The sequence below is a fragment of the Triturus cristatus genome, chromosome 11 (genome assembly GCF_964204655.1).
Source record: "Triturus cristatus chromosome 11, aTriCri1.1, whole genome shotgun sequence".
NCBI classification, from domain to species: Eukaryota; Metazoa; Chordata; class Amphibia; order Caudata; family Salamandridae; genus Triturus; species Triturus cristatus.
The window spans coordinates 553,383,944-553,396,882 of NC_140594.1; positions in this window are offsets into that span (position 1 = coordinate 553,383,944).

The window sequence follows — 12,939 nt, forward strand, 5'->3', positions numbered from 1 at the left end:
ATAGGAGGTGTGTGTGCAGAGTCCACCCAGCTGTGCCCAGAGACAGGAGGGGTGTGTGCAGAATCCTCCCAGCAGTGCCCTGAGACAGGAGGGGTGGGGCCCTATCACTCACAGCAGTGCCCTGAGACAGGAGGGGTGGGGCCCTATCACTAACAGCAGTGCCCTGACACAGGAGGGGTGGGTGTGGAGTCCTCCCAGCAGTGCCCTGAGACAGGAGGGGTGTGTGCAGAGTCCTCCCAGCAGTGCCCTGAGACAGGAGGGGTGGGGCCCTATCACTAACAGCAGTGCCCTGAGACAGGAGGGGTGTGTGCAGAATCCTCCCAGCAGTGCCCTGAGACAGGAGGGGTGGGTGTGGAGTCCTCCCAGCAGTGCCCTGAGACAGGAGGGGTGTGTGCAGAGTCCTCCCAGAAAGTGCCCTGAGACAGGAGGGGTGTGTGCAGAATCCTCCCAGCAGTGCCCTGAGACAGGAGGGGTGGGGCCCTATCACTCACAGCAGTGCCCTGAGACAGGAGGGGTGGGGCCCTATCACTAACAGCAGTGCCCTGACACAGGAGGGGTGTGTGCAGAGTCCTCCCAGCAGTGCCCTGAGACAGGAGGGGTGGGGGCCTATCACTTCCAGCAGTGCCCTGAGACAGGAGGGGTGTGTGCAGAATCCTCCCAGCAGTGCCCTGAGACAGGAGGGGTGGGTGTTGAGTCCTCCCAGCAGTGCCCTGAGACAGGAGGGGTGTAACACATGTGTGTGAGGCCGGAATTACCCACATCCATACTGCCTACAAGGGAACATGTCCCCATGAACTCATGTCAACAGACTCCACACACAAGTACAGTGAACACCAAGGATGCCACGATTGTTGCAGGTGGAGACATGGCCATGCATGCATGGCCAAAGTAGAAGGGCTCCGTCACACACACAGCTCATGTACACACAGCTCTGCGCTAAACATTGGGAACACCCTGCAGGGAAGAAATCTGGGTACACAGAGGAAGGAATACACCCTGGGACAATTGAACCATGCAGTAACTGCTGACATGACCTAAGGAAGTTAGCCAACACCTTGTGATGGCACACAGATCCCAGGGTCGCCCCAATGAGCAGAACACTACTACAAATCCCACACACCCAAAGCCTGAAACACCACCCAAAACAATGTAGCAGCCCCACCAACACCAATACCCCCATAGCAGGAGTGTGATAATGAAAACAAAATTAAGCTTTATTCAGCATGAGCACAATGTCCGTGGATCAAAGGCAGTTAAATTTTCACAGGGGCCATAGGGCAGTCAATGATTCCCAGCTGGATGGGGGACACAGTGGGATGTGTGTCCCCTACCTTGCCTGCACAGTCAAATGGCATCGTCTTCCATACTGGTGAGGGCATCAGGGGGGGGAAGCAACAGGCACCGCAGGGACATCAGGGCAAAGGGGCGGCGTTGTGGGTGCAGGGATGGAGGACTCAACCACAGGGGGTGTGTCATGGCCAAAGGCGGAGGCCAGGATGGCACTACACACCTTAGCAAGGTCCTCCAGGGACTCCCCTGCACCCGAAGTGACCTCAGGCCCCAAGGAGGGGGGGGGGTCAGAGGGATGGGTTGCAGCGCCACCGGGGGAGGGTGGAGACAGGGGGGGAGACTCTACCACCCTGACCGAGGACTTCCTTGACCGCTTGCGTGGTGGTGGAACTGTGGGGCTCAGGGACAGAGCGGCCATGAAGGAGTCCTTGGGGGAGATGTGGCCAGGAGAGCTGAGGGGAGGGGATTTGGAGGGAGTGGATTGTGTGGAATGCGGACTCCCACTATGGCTGCGTGTCACACGTTTGCCCCCAGACCCAGTGGGTGTGCCTATCTCACCCTGTGTGTGCGTGTCAGGAGGAGTGCGGTGGACCTTCCCTGCTGGTGTGGTGCCTGTGTCTGTTGTGGTGGGTGCATGCCGACGTCTGGGTGTACGTGGGACAGGCATGGAAGTGGGAAGTGTGGATGGGGCAGGGGTAGGTGGGGGGAGGTCGCGCTGCAGGAGACCCACTGCTGCAGTCAGTGTGGAGTCTATGGACCTCAGCAAGTTGCGTTGGTCAGCCTGCGATGAATGAATGCCCTCCAAGAAAGCCTCGATGTTGGTGAGGGTTTTCCCTTGGGCATGGAGGACATTAAGGATAGCAGTCTGACCAATCTGCAGTTGCCGCTGGATGTCCACAGACTCAGCATTGGCGGCAGCAGTGGAGACAGGGGCAGGGGGTGCGGTGCCTGGCAGGAAGGAGACATGCGGTGACCGGGCACGCTGGGAAGGGACACGAGCAAGTGGGAGGCGGCTGATGGGATCTGAGGGGGCGGTGCAAGGTGTTGTTCCGCTGTCAGCTGCTGGTGCAGCCACCGCCCACTCGGAGAACTCCTCCTCGGACCTGTCAGCTTCGTATTCTGACGTGCCAGTCGACAGGTCCTCGGCAGCACTATCCTCCACCTCTGTCCCACTCGATGTACCAGCCCCGATGTCACGGCTGGCACTGGTGCTCGGTCCCTCCGCCTTGCCTGTGTCCATGTCTCCCTCTGTGTCCCCCGACGATGCTGTGGGCAGGGTGGAGAGACAGAAATTAATCAGACAGCTGTACACATCAGTCACATGAGTCCAATCGACATAGGTAACATTGCATAGCCTGAAAAGGAAGATCCCTAACATCTGCAAAAGAAGGTACCCATGTAGGGCATGAAACACACAGTTGGTTGAGCCACCATGCCACTGAAATACCATGAAGAGCATGAGACAATAGCTAAAGACAGGAAACGGAGTCTGACAAAGCACCCAGGCCCTGGGGACAATCCAGCACTGCATCTGCACCACACAGCGTTGGCGAATATACCGATGACCAGGGAGCATATCCATGAACTTGAGACACATGCTGCATAGGTAATGCTGAAAACATGCCCAACATGACTCGGTCACTGCACCTTGCGTGTGTGTCCAGTAACATCACACACTGGCCAGACCCAGCAAGTAGGAATCCGGATTTGACACATAGGCATTGCCCGCCCCAACAAACCCCCACACGAGGCAAATTGTTGAGACACAGGTGGCACCAACATCTCAGAGTCTGGGTGATAAACACAGGGGCAGGCAAAAAGCAAGATTGGACGCCAAACAGCCAAGGTGCGCCTGTACAAATAATGAGGTACCAGTGCACATCCTCAGATGAGTATAACAAGACACACAGGCACTGGCAACTGTGAGTATGAAGAAGGACAATCAGGTCAGGCTGCACAGTGGACACCTGTACATAATAGCACGTCTATATACATGGTGACATGGGACAATGGCACAGAGCACAACCTACGCTGTAGACAGTGAGAGTGTCCACGTTGATGATGACACAAACAACACTGAGGATAAGGTGCCCCAGGGGACAGTAGTGGGCACGCAACTACATGCTACTGAATGGTAATGACTGCTACACACGTCACCATCCCTGCACTATGCGTATCGCACACTCATGCACATCATGTCACAGGCCACTACATAGGACATGCGCGCTGTGAGGCATGACACATGAGAGACCAACTCCCATGTCTGGAGTCAGCATCAGTGCCAACTGACATGGAACCCACATGCAGTGAACTTGACAGTGCACAGGCAAGGTCCCACAACCTGTTACACACCACCCCCACACATGATGCTACTGTCATTGTTCTCGTGGACAAAGCGCCAGCCTACATTACCTTGTGAAGGAGTGACTACACACAGACCAGGGAACACATTGCAAGGAGGGGAAGGGTGGCAGGGGCGCAGCGCTATACTGGGGCAAACTGGATCTGCACAGCACCCTTAAACCCTGCCAGTGAATTCATGCCACTGTGCCCTTACAAATGCCGGCGACACACAACAAACGCACATGTACCTACCCCCTTCCGGCTGCTGCATCGCCTGTAAGCGCCTCTCCAGGTCTGGAAAGACCACCGGCAGCACACGCCTGTGGAGGTGGCTCAGACGGCGGCGGCCGCGGTTCTTGTGGCTCTCAGGTGAGTCCCCCAGCAGGAGCCGTGCAATCCTCCGCGTCCAGCACCGGATATCCTGCCAGCGTTTCCTCACCTGGGACAGGCTCCGCCTCCGACCATCCACACGCCTCACGGCACTGACGGCGGTCAGCCAGATCTGCTCCTTGGCAGTGGCGCCTACCTGTGGGGAAGAACAAGTGACACCACATCAATACACCAGCCACATGTCACAGAGAGACATATGAGAACAAATTAGCTGGTTACTACAAGGCATGTCATGCAGCCAACGCATTGCACCTTTGTCATAGGGACATCATCCTCTGGTGAGGGAAAAGGCAGTACGTGCCATAGTGGGTACACAGGTGGAATGATGGCAATGTCACAATCAATGATCAAGGCTCACACTGTGCATCACAACCACCCCTCCTGTCTCAGGGCACTGCTGGTAGGATTCTGCACACACCCCTCCTGTCTCAGGGCACTGCTGGGAGGACTCCACACCCACCCCTCCTGTCTCAGGGCACTGCTGGGAGGACTCTGCACACACCCCTCCTGTCTCAGGGCACTGCTGTTAGTGATAGGGCCCCACCCCTCCTGTCTCAGGGCACTGCTGGGAGGACTCTGCACACACCCCTCCTGTCTCAGGGCACTGCTGTTAGTGATAGGGCCCCACCCCTCCTGTCTCAGGGCACTGCTGGTAGGATTCTGCACACACCCCTCCTGTCTCAGGGCACTGCTGGCAGGACTCCACACCCACCCCTCCTGTCTCAGGGCACTGCTGGGAGGACTCCACACCCACCCCTCCTGTCTCAGGGCACTGCTGGGAGGACTCCACACCCACCCCTCCTGTCTCAGGGCACTGCTGGGAGGACTCCACACCCACCCCTCCTGTCTCAGGGCACTGCTGGGAGGACTCCACACCCACCCCTCCTGTCTCAGGGCACTGCTGTTAGTGATAGGGCCCCACCCCTCCTGTCTCAGGGCACTGCGGTTAGTGATAGGCCCCCACCCCGCCTGTCTCAGGGCACTGCTGGGAGACATCAGGCACCCCCCCCTGGTACCCCCCCGACAGTACATGGCATGTGTGTCACACCAGGACACAATTCCTGAAGTCACAGTCACAACATAGGGACAGTCTGTGGCAGTGGCCTATGCACTCACCTGATACCCTGGTCGCCCATACAGCATGGGGTACTGTGGGAGGATCACATCCAGCAGAGCCATGTTCTCCTCCAGGGTGAATGGCTGTGTCCTCTCCACAGCCCTTGACATGGTTCCAGGGAATCAGTAGCAGCAGCTTGGTCGACAAATGCAAAGATGTGCAGGCAAGTACTCCCTCATGGGACCTGGCTGCCTTATATGTGCCCTTCTGCCCAGTCTCATGCACAGGAGTACAGAGTGATTGGTCACTCACATTTGCATCCTATGTTTCCACCAATCCCTTCAAACCTAGCAGTCTGTGGGTTCTCTATCGGTTTCATTCTCCTGCATGATGTCAGCCCCACTAACACATTGCAACAAAGTAGAAGAATTCCAACTGACTTCTGCTGTGCACCTTCCAGAACAAAATCGAAATTTGAACCTGGTCTCCATGACAACCAGCATGCATGTAGGCCTTAATATTTCTCCCCTATGTAATTTGGAGAATCACACACAGGTACGGTGCGTTTCCGGGCCCTAGGGCACCCCAAATGCATGGCAACGGCCCGTACATGCATGCCTACGCTCACTATCACTATGGGTCTGCACGCGTATGCGTACCCGTAGTGGTACGGACCGTACACACGCATGTACGCTCACTATCACTATGGGTCTGCACGCGTATGCGTACCCGTAGTGGTACGGGCCGTACACACGCATCTACGCTCACTATCACTATGGGTATGCACGCGTATGCGTACTCGTAGTGATAGTGAGCGTACATGCGAGTGTACAGTCCGTACCACTACGGGTACGCATACGCGTGCAGACCCATAGTGATAGTGAGCGTACATGCGAGTGTACGGTCCGTACCACTACGGGTACGCATACGCGTGCAGACCCATAGTGATAGTGAGCGTACATGCGTGTGTACGGTCCGTACCACTACGGGTACGCATACGCGTGCAGACCCATAGTGATAGTGAGCGTACATGCGTGTGTATGGCCCGTTCACTATGGGTCTGCACGCGTATGCGTACTCGTAGTGCTACGGACCGTAGAAATGCCTGTACGCTCGCCATCACGATGGGTACACATACGGCAGCACTCCCACAGTGATTTGGGAACATACACAGGCCCTCTTAGCAGCAGTACGGCCGTTTTTACACATCACTGTGGTGATAGGCGACACACAGGTAGGAATAGGGAGGACATACTTATCCATGGATGGACATACTTGTCCAGGAATGGACATCAAGGCATCGTCTGTGCATTACTACATGTGTGGGGCACAGGTGTCACAGGCTGTGATGTGGAACATGCCTCCTGAGTGGAGAAGGCACCAGATGTATGATGAGATGTGTACAGGTGTACTGTGTGAGGGTGCTATGTGTGCCAGGCATGCCCTTGACTCCTTTGACATGTGTGCATGTCGGACTGCGCACTTGGGGTGAGCGTCACTGGAATGGCATGGACAACAACACACGGAAGTGTCCCATGATGCCCGGAACAGGGGTCATGACACATGACTTGTCACTACCCACAGTGCACAATGTGACTATGTCATTTATGTGTCCGGGATTTACATCTGGGTGATGTTGTAGCACCCTCAAAAGCTGCAGCAGTTGCAGCAACCAACATGTGTCTGTGTGTAGATTGTCATTGCACACTGTTCCGCACACCATGCCACATGTGTTATTGGATGTGAGGTGCACATGTATGCATGGGACACGGAGTAGCGTGACAAGGCCATGTCAGCATCCTCACAAGGAATGTGTGGTGAGTCATGACATGTGCACCTTCATGGCAAGGTGTGTGGGCTGGACTAGTGTAATGTCATGTGACCTGTGGCTCCAGTGTTCCGCTACCAGTCTCTGCAATCGGCATCCCACTTCTGCTGATGTGTGGGTGTATGTCACTCCTGTCTTGCGTCGGGCTGTTCACTTGCACTGGGACACAGCCATTCCCATGGCGTGGCATGGGGAGGTTCTCAATCACCGTGTGTAGCTGGGTCTTGGAAGGAGTGTCCCCATGCATCCATACGTGTCCTGGGCATGTAGCACATACCTCACTCCCTATGTAGCATGTGTGTATTGCCAGATTTACATGTGCTCAGTAGACATGAGTTGTTGTGGTAGTGCACTCACTCTTCCTTGTCACTTCCTCATTACTGCAGAGCACCGCCTCTTGCCCGGATAATTCCAGACTTGGCTGCCATGCAGGAGAATGACAGCATCCGGCTCTACCGCTTCACCCAACCGTTGATTCAGGAGTTGACGGCGAGACTGACACCACACCTGCAACCGCTGCACAGGTATCCCACGGCACTGACACCCCAGCTGAAGGTAATGGCTGCCCTACATTTCCTTGCCACGGGTACCTTTCAATATACCATAGCTCATGTTGGTGGCATGTCCCAGAGCATGTTCAGCGGTGTGCTGCATGATTTCTTAGAGGCCATGTTGATTCACCTGGATGACTTCATCAAGTTCCCAACCCCTGAACAGATGACAGAGGTCAAGCGTGGATTCTATGCCCTGGGAGGGATGCCCCATGTCATTGGGTCCATTGATGGGACACATGTAGCTTTGGTACCACCACACGCACGGGAGGTGGCGTACCGAAATCGGAAGCACTACCACTCCATCAATGCCCTTGTGGTGTGTCTGTCCAACATGGTGATTTCACATGTCTGTGCTCGTTTCCCAGGTTCAGCACACGATGCCTACATCATGAGGCGTAGCGGGATGCCTGATATGATGATGCAGCTGCGCAACGAACGGGCATGTGTTGTTGGTGGGTACAGTCTGTCTGTCCTGTATTCTGTATAGCCGAGCAGCACGACCGCTTCGCCAGTTCTAACGATATCCATGTGCTTTCCATGTAGGGGACGCTGGCTATCCCAACATGCCTTGGCTGCTGACACCTCTCCGCAACCCCATCACGCCGGCCCAGCTCCGCTACAACACCGCCCATGGCCGGACAAGGCGAGTGATAGAGAGGACGTTTGGCATGCTGAAGAGCCGATTCCGGTGCCTCCACAAGACCGGCGGCGCACTCCCATATGCCCCGGCGAAGGTTTGCAAGATCTTCATGGTCTGCTGCATGCTGCACAACATGGCAGTTGAAAGAGCTGTGCCACTCATCCTGAATCAACATGACGAGGACCATCCACCCGTGGAGGACGAAGGCCTTGGCAATGGGGCTAGTGATGTGGAGGATGTGGAGCCGCAAGAGGACATCCGGACTCGCCTCATACGCGACTTCTTTGCTTAGTGGTGAGTACCAGTGTCTGAGTGTGCACGCCTTGGTCCCCGTGTGGCATGTGTTGTGATGTGTGTCTCCACCTGCATGTATGGCACGTGAGTCAGAGGTGTGTGTGGGTGTGTCACTGGAGTGATGGTGGCAGTGATGGTAGTATTTCCCCAGTCATAATTGTGACCTAGCATGTTGTCATCCATACATGTGTCGAGTCAATGCACATGCAAGTGGCTGTGCTTTTTTGTGGCTGACTTCTTTTGTGTCCATCTTCCCCAGGTACCTGTGCATGCCATCTTCTGGTTGCATTGTTGTGGCACTGCTATTCCTCATGGACACGGCATCGTGTGCTGACTCAGCGTTACAGGCACGGACACGTTTGGAAGTCTCCATGGGGTAAGGGATGCATCTGGGGTGTATTGGGTGTGGCAGTTGTTCACGATGTGTGCACACTGCCCCGGTCGGGGTTTGGTTACTCTGCAGACATGTGGCATCCCCATGGGACACGACATGCAGCTGGGTACACCTGAATAGATGGGCTGCCTGGTTGTCAGTCATCAGTGATGGGATAGTGGATTGTGATGATGGCATCAATGTGTGTGACACTGCCCTCGGACACATACGGTTAACATTGGCTTGACATGGCGTGGGACTTCCACATCAGCGGATCTATGGTGTATGTCAGGCTCTCCGTGTGCAGCTGTGGGTATTTAGCTGTTAGCCGACACTTGTGTGCCAGTTCCATGGCTATCACGCATTTGTGCTGCAGAAGGGGGGTGCCAGTGTTGGACCCACATGTTACTCCACATGATGTGTTCATGTGTACTTCAAGTTGCCTCTGCAATCCCAAAAACATGACTAATAAAGGTGTCCCTATGCCTCCAAGGTGCCTCTTCTCAGTCAATGCTGGTGTGTTGGCACGGTGCATCCTGCATGTCTGGCATGGTATTCCCTGATTGTGGCTATGTGTCAATGTGTCGAGTGGCAAGATGCGAGCTGTGTGTGTGTGCTGAGACTGTGTATTGGGCATGATGTCCATGACTGTGTGGGTATTGTGACATGTGCCATCCCCATGCATCCAACGTTGTCCATGACCCCATTCTCTGCATCCACCGGACTCAAGCTTGCAGGACATGGTTCTGCCACCTGTCTACACATACCTGGGTGCCCCCCAGGACACTGGCCAGGATCCCTGACCTCTGCGCATGACTGTTGCTGTACTCAATGTGTCTGTCAGCACGGTTGTTCGGCCACCCCCTCAGCTGGTTGTGCCCATCACGGGTGTGTATGGTGCTCCATGTCTGTCTTGCCTAATAAACTGTGACCCATGTGTCCTGTGCCAGACTCAGGCCCCAGGGTGTGGATGGTTGAAGAGAACAGATGACTCAGGCATGTTTAGACTCTAAAAGACACATGTTAGGTAATAATGCTACCAGCACGCATCTACTCTTAATAGTGTGATTTATTATTGGGGGGGGGCGGACAAAGTGAGGTGCTTTCCGGGATTGGGAATCCAAAGTTCAGTAGGGGAGTTGGTGTCCTTGCCATTGGAAATCCTCAGAGTCCATGCCACAGTCTTTGTCAACATTGGTCAGCCAGTGACCAGCAGGGCCATGTGGCAGAGAATGTCTCTTGATGCTGTGATGCTGTTGCTCCAGTGGGCCAGGTGCCAGGCCAGGTGTCCTGGGAGATGGTGATGTAGCAGCCACCCTCACGGTCCTTTCCGTGGACGACCCGGCCTCCTGCGGGGAACATCACCAGCAGGCCGTGACGACGTCTGGGATGCTCCGTCGGATGTTTCCTCCTCCTCCTCCTGATCCCTCCCTGTGGGTGGTGATGTTCTCCGCCTTCTGGCACAGGGAGGGTCGGCCATGGTGTCGGCCATCCGACGGAGTGTAGTGTGAATCCCCTGGAACGCCGTCACTTGCTCAGCCTGTCTGTCCTCCATCCTCCGTTGGTGTACCAGTAGACAGGCTATTAGGTCCGCATGTTGCTGAGCCTGCTGGGTCTTGATCCCCTCGAGGACGGACACAACCTGGGCCATGCCCGTGGTGTCCTGCCGGTATGAGTCCAGGATGTTACGGACATGGGAAAATACCGGATCCCCAGCCAACTGGTCAGGCTCGCGCCTCCGCCGTCCTCCACTCCCACCACCCCTGCCCACTTGCGCCTGGCCTGCACTTGTGGGCACATCGGGTCTCCGGGACCCCTGAGGGGTGGCATTGGCGTTGTTGCCTGCCTCCTCCTGGGTGCCCGGGACACCGTGTCCCTCCTGGCGAGCCTGGCTGCATTGTGGTGTTGGGGCAGGGATCCTGGGTGTCTCCTGGGATGTGGCAGGAGTGGGGGTGGTGGTTGGCACGGTTGTACCTGACGCAGGTGCTGCAGGTGGTTGGACACCAGAGGGGCCAGGTCGGTCGGGGTCGTCCGCAGAGTGGTGAGAGTGGTCGCTGCCGGTGGGATCAGTCTCCTGCAGATCCGGGTCCTGTGAGTGTTCCCCCCCAGTGTTGGGGGGTGCAGCACGACGTTGACCTGTGTGTGAGAGAGACAATGTTAATTTTGGTCCATGCAACATCCATGTTTCATCCGTTTCTAAGTTGGCACATTTCCTCTTGGAATTCGGATCTGTCTTGCATTCCACTCACAGTGCACTTGTGCATGGGTGTGTCCCTTGGGCACCAATTTGGCACCTTTAACTATGTGTGGCACAGTCTTACTTGCTGCGTCACGTGTGACTGCAGTCAGCAGTGGTGTGTGCAGGTGTGGCGATCCATGCATTTGCCCCTTCCTTGTAGCACTGTACATGTGCACATGGAGTGGATCCACACACTTATATGATGCAGGTAGCTGTCCTTGTGCTCGTGTACAGGTTGTGACATGGCCCTGCGTTTTGCCATGTTGAAGAGGGGGGGTTCTGGCACTGCCCACCCTTGGCTACATGCACGCAGTCCACCTGCTGACGAGCAGACATTCCCACACACCAAAGGACTGATTTGCTCTCCCTGTGTCTCCCTCCTTCTCTGTCCCCCTCTCCCTCCCTCTGTGTGGGGGGTGTGTGGATGTTGGGGGGTGTGTGGATGGTTGTGTGTGTGTGTGTGAATGTGATGAGAGGGTGTTTGTGAGGGTGGTCGTGTGAAGGTGTGCAAGTGTAAGGTGTGGTGTAGCTTGTAGTCTGGTTCAGTGGTGTCTGGCAGCAGTGAGTCTGTTGCAAAGGCTCATGGTTTGTGTGTGTGGGCCCTTTTTATTGGTCCATGGGTGGGTGTGGCATTGTTTGAAGTTTGGGTGGGTGTGTTATAAGGAGTGGTGTTGTATTGGGCCTCTGTTTGTTTTTGGCAGTTGCAGGTCAGTGATTGTGTTATTTTAGTGGTTGTTGGCCATGTTTAGTGGCTTTGTGCCTTTCTAATGGTGTATACTTGTGTTGTTTTGTTTTGACCTGGTTGTGTACGTGCGTTTTGAGCGTGTGTACGGTGTGTACAGGGGCAATTTGTTTGTACGATTATGTCCTTGTGTGTGGCTTTGTACGACTCGTACATGCGGTTGTGATGTTGGGGCATGGGGTGCGCTCCGTACTTAGGAGGTTGTGTGGGGGGTGCGCCAGGAACTACTGGGGTGTACATAGACGGTGGTACGACACGTACAGGGGTGGGGGTGGGGCTCGAACGTACTGGGGTGTAGGTGCACGGGGGGTACGACACGTACTGGGGTGGGGGTACGACTGGAACGCACTGGGGTGTAGGTACACGGGGGGGAACGACACGTACTGGGGTGGGGGTATGACTGGAACGTACTGGGGTGTAGGTACACGGGGGGTATGACACGTACTGGGCTGGGGGTACGACTGGAATGTACTGGGGTGTACATTGACGGTGGTACGACACGTACTGGGGTGGGGGTACGACTGGAACGTACTGGGGTGTAGGTACACGGGGGCTATGACACGTACTGGGGTGGGGGTACGACTGGAACGTACTGGTGTGTAGGTACACGGGGGCTATGACACGTACTGGGGTGGGGGTACGACTGGAACGTACTGGTGTGTAGGTACACGGGGGCTATGACACGTACTGGGGTGGGGGTACGACTGGAACGTACTGGGGTGTAGGTACACGGGGGGGTACGACACGTACTGGGGTGGGGGTATGACTGGAACGTACTGGGGTGTAGGTGGACGGGGCTATGACACGTACTGGGGTGGGGGTGGGGCTCGAACGTACTGGGGTGTAGGTGCACGGGGGGTACGACACGTACTGGGGTGGGGGTACGACTGGAACGTACTGGGGTGTAGGTACACGGGGGGGTACGACACGTACTGGGGTGGGGGTATGACTGGAACGTACTGGGGTGTAGGTGGACGGGGCTATGACACGTACTGGGGTGGGGCTCGAACGTACTGGGGTGTAGGTGCACGGGGGGTACGACACGTACTGGGGTGGGGGTACGACTGGAACGTACTGGGGTGTAGGTACACGGGGGGGGAACGACACGTACTGGGGTGGGGGTATGACTGGAACGTACTGGGGTGTAGGTACACGGGGTTTATGACACGTACTGGGCTGGGGGTACGAC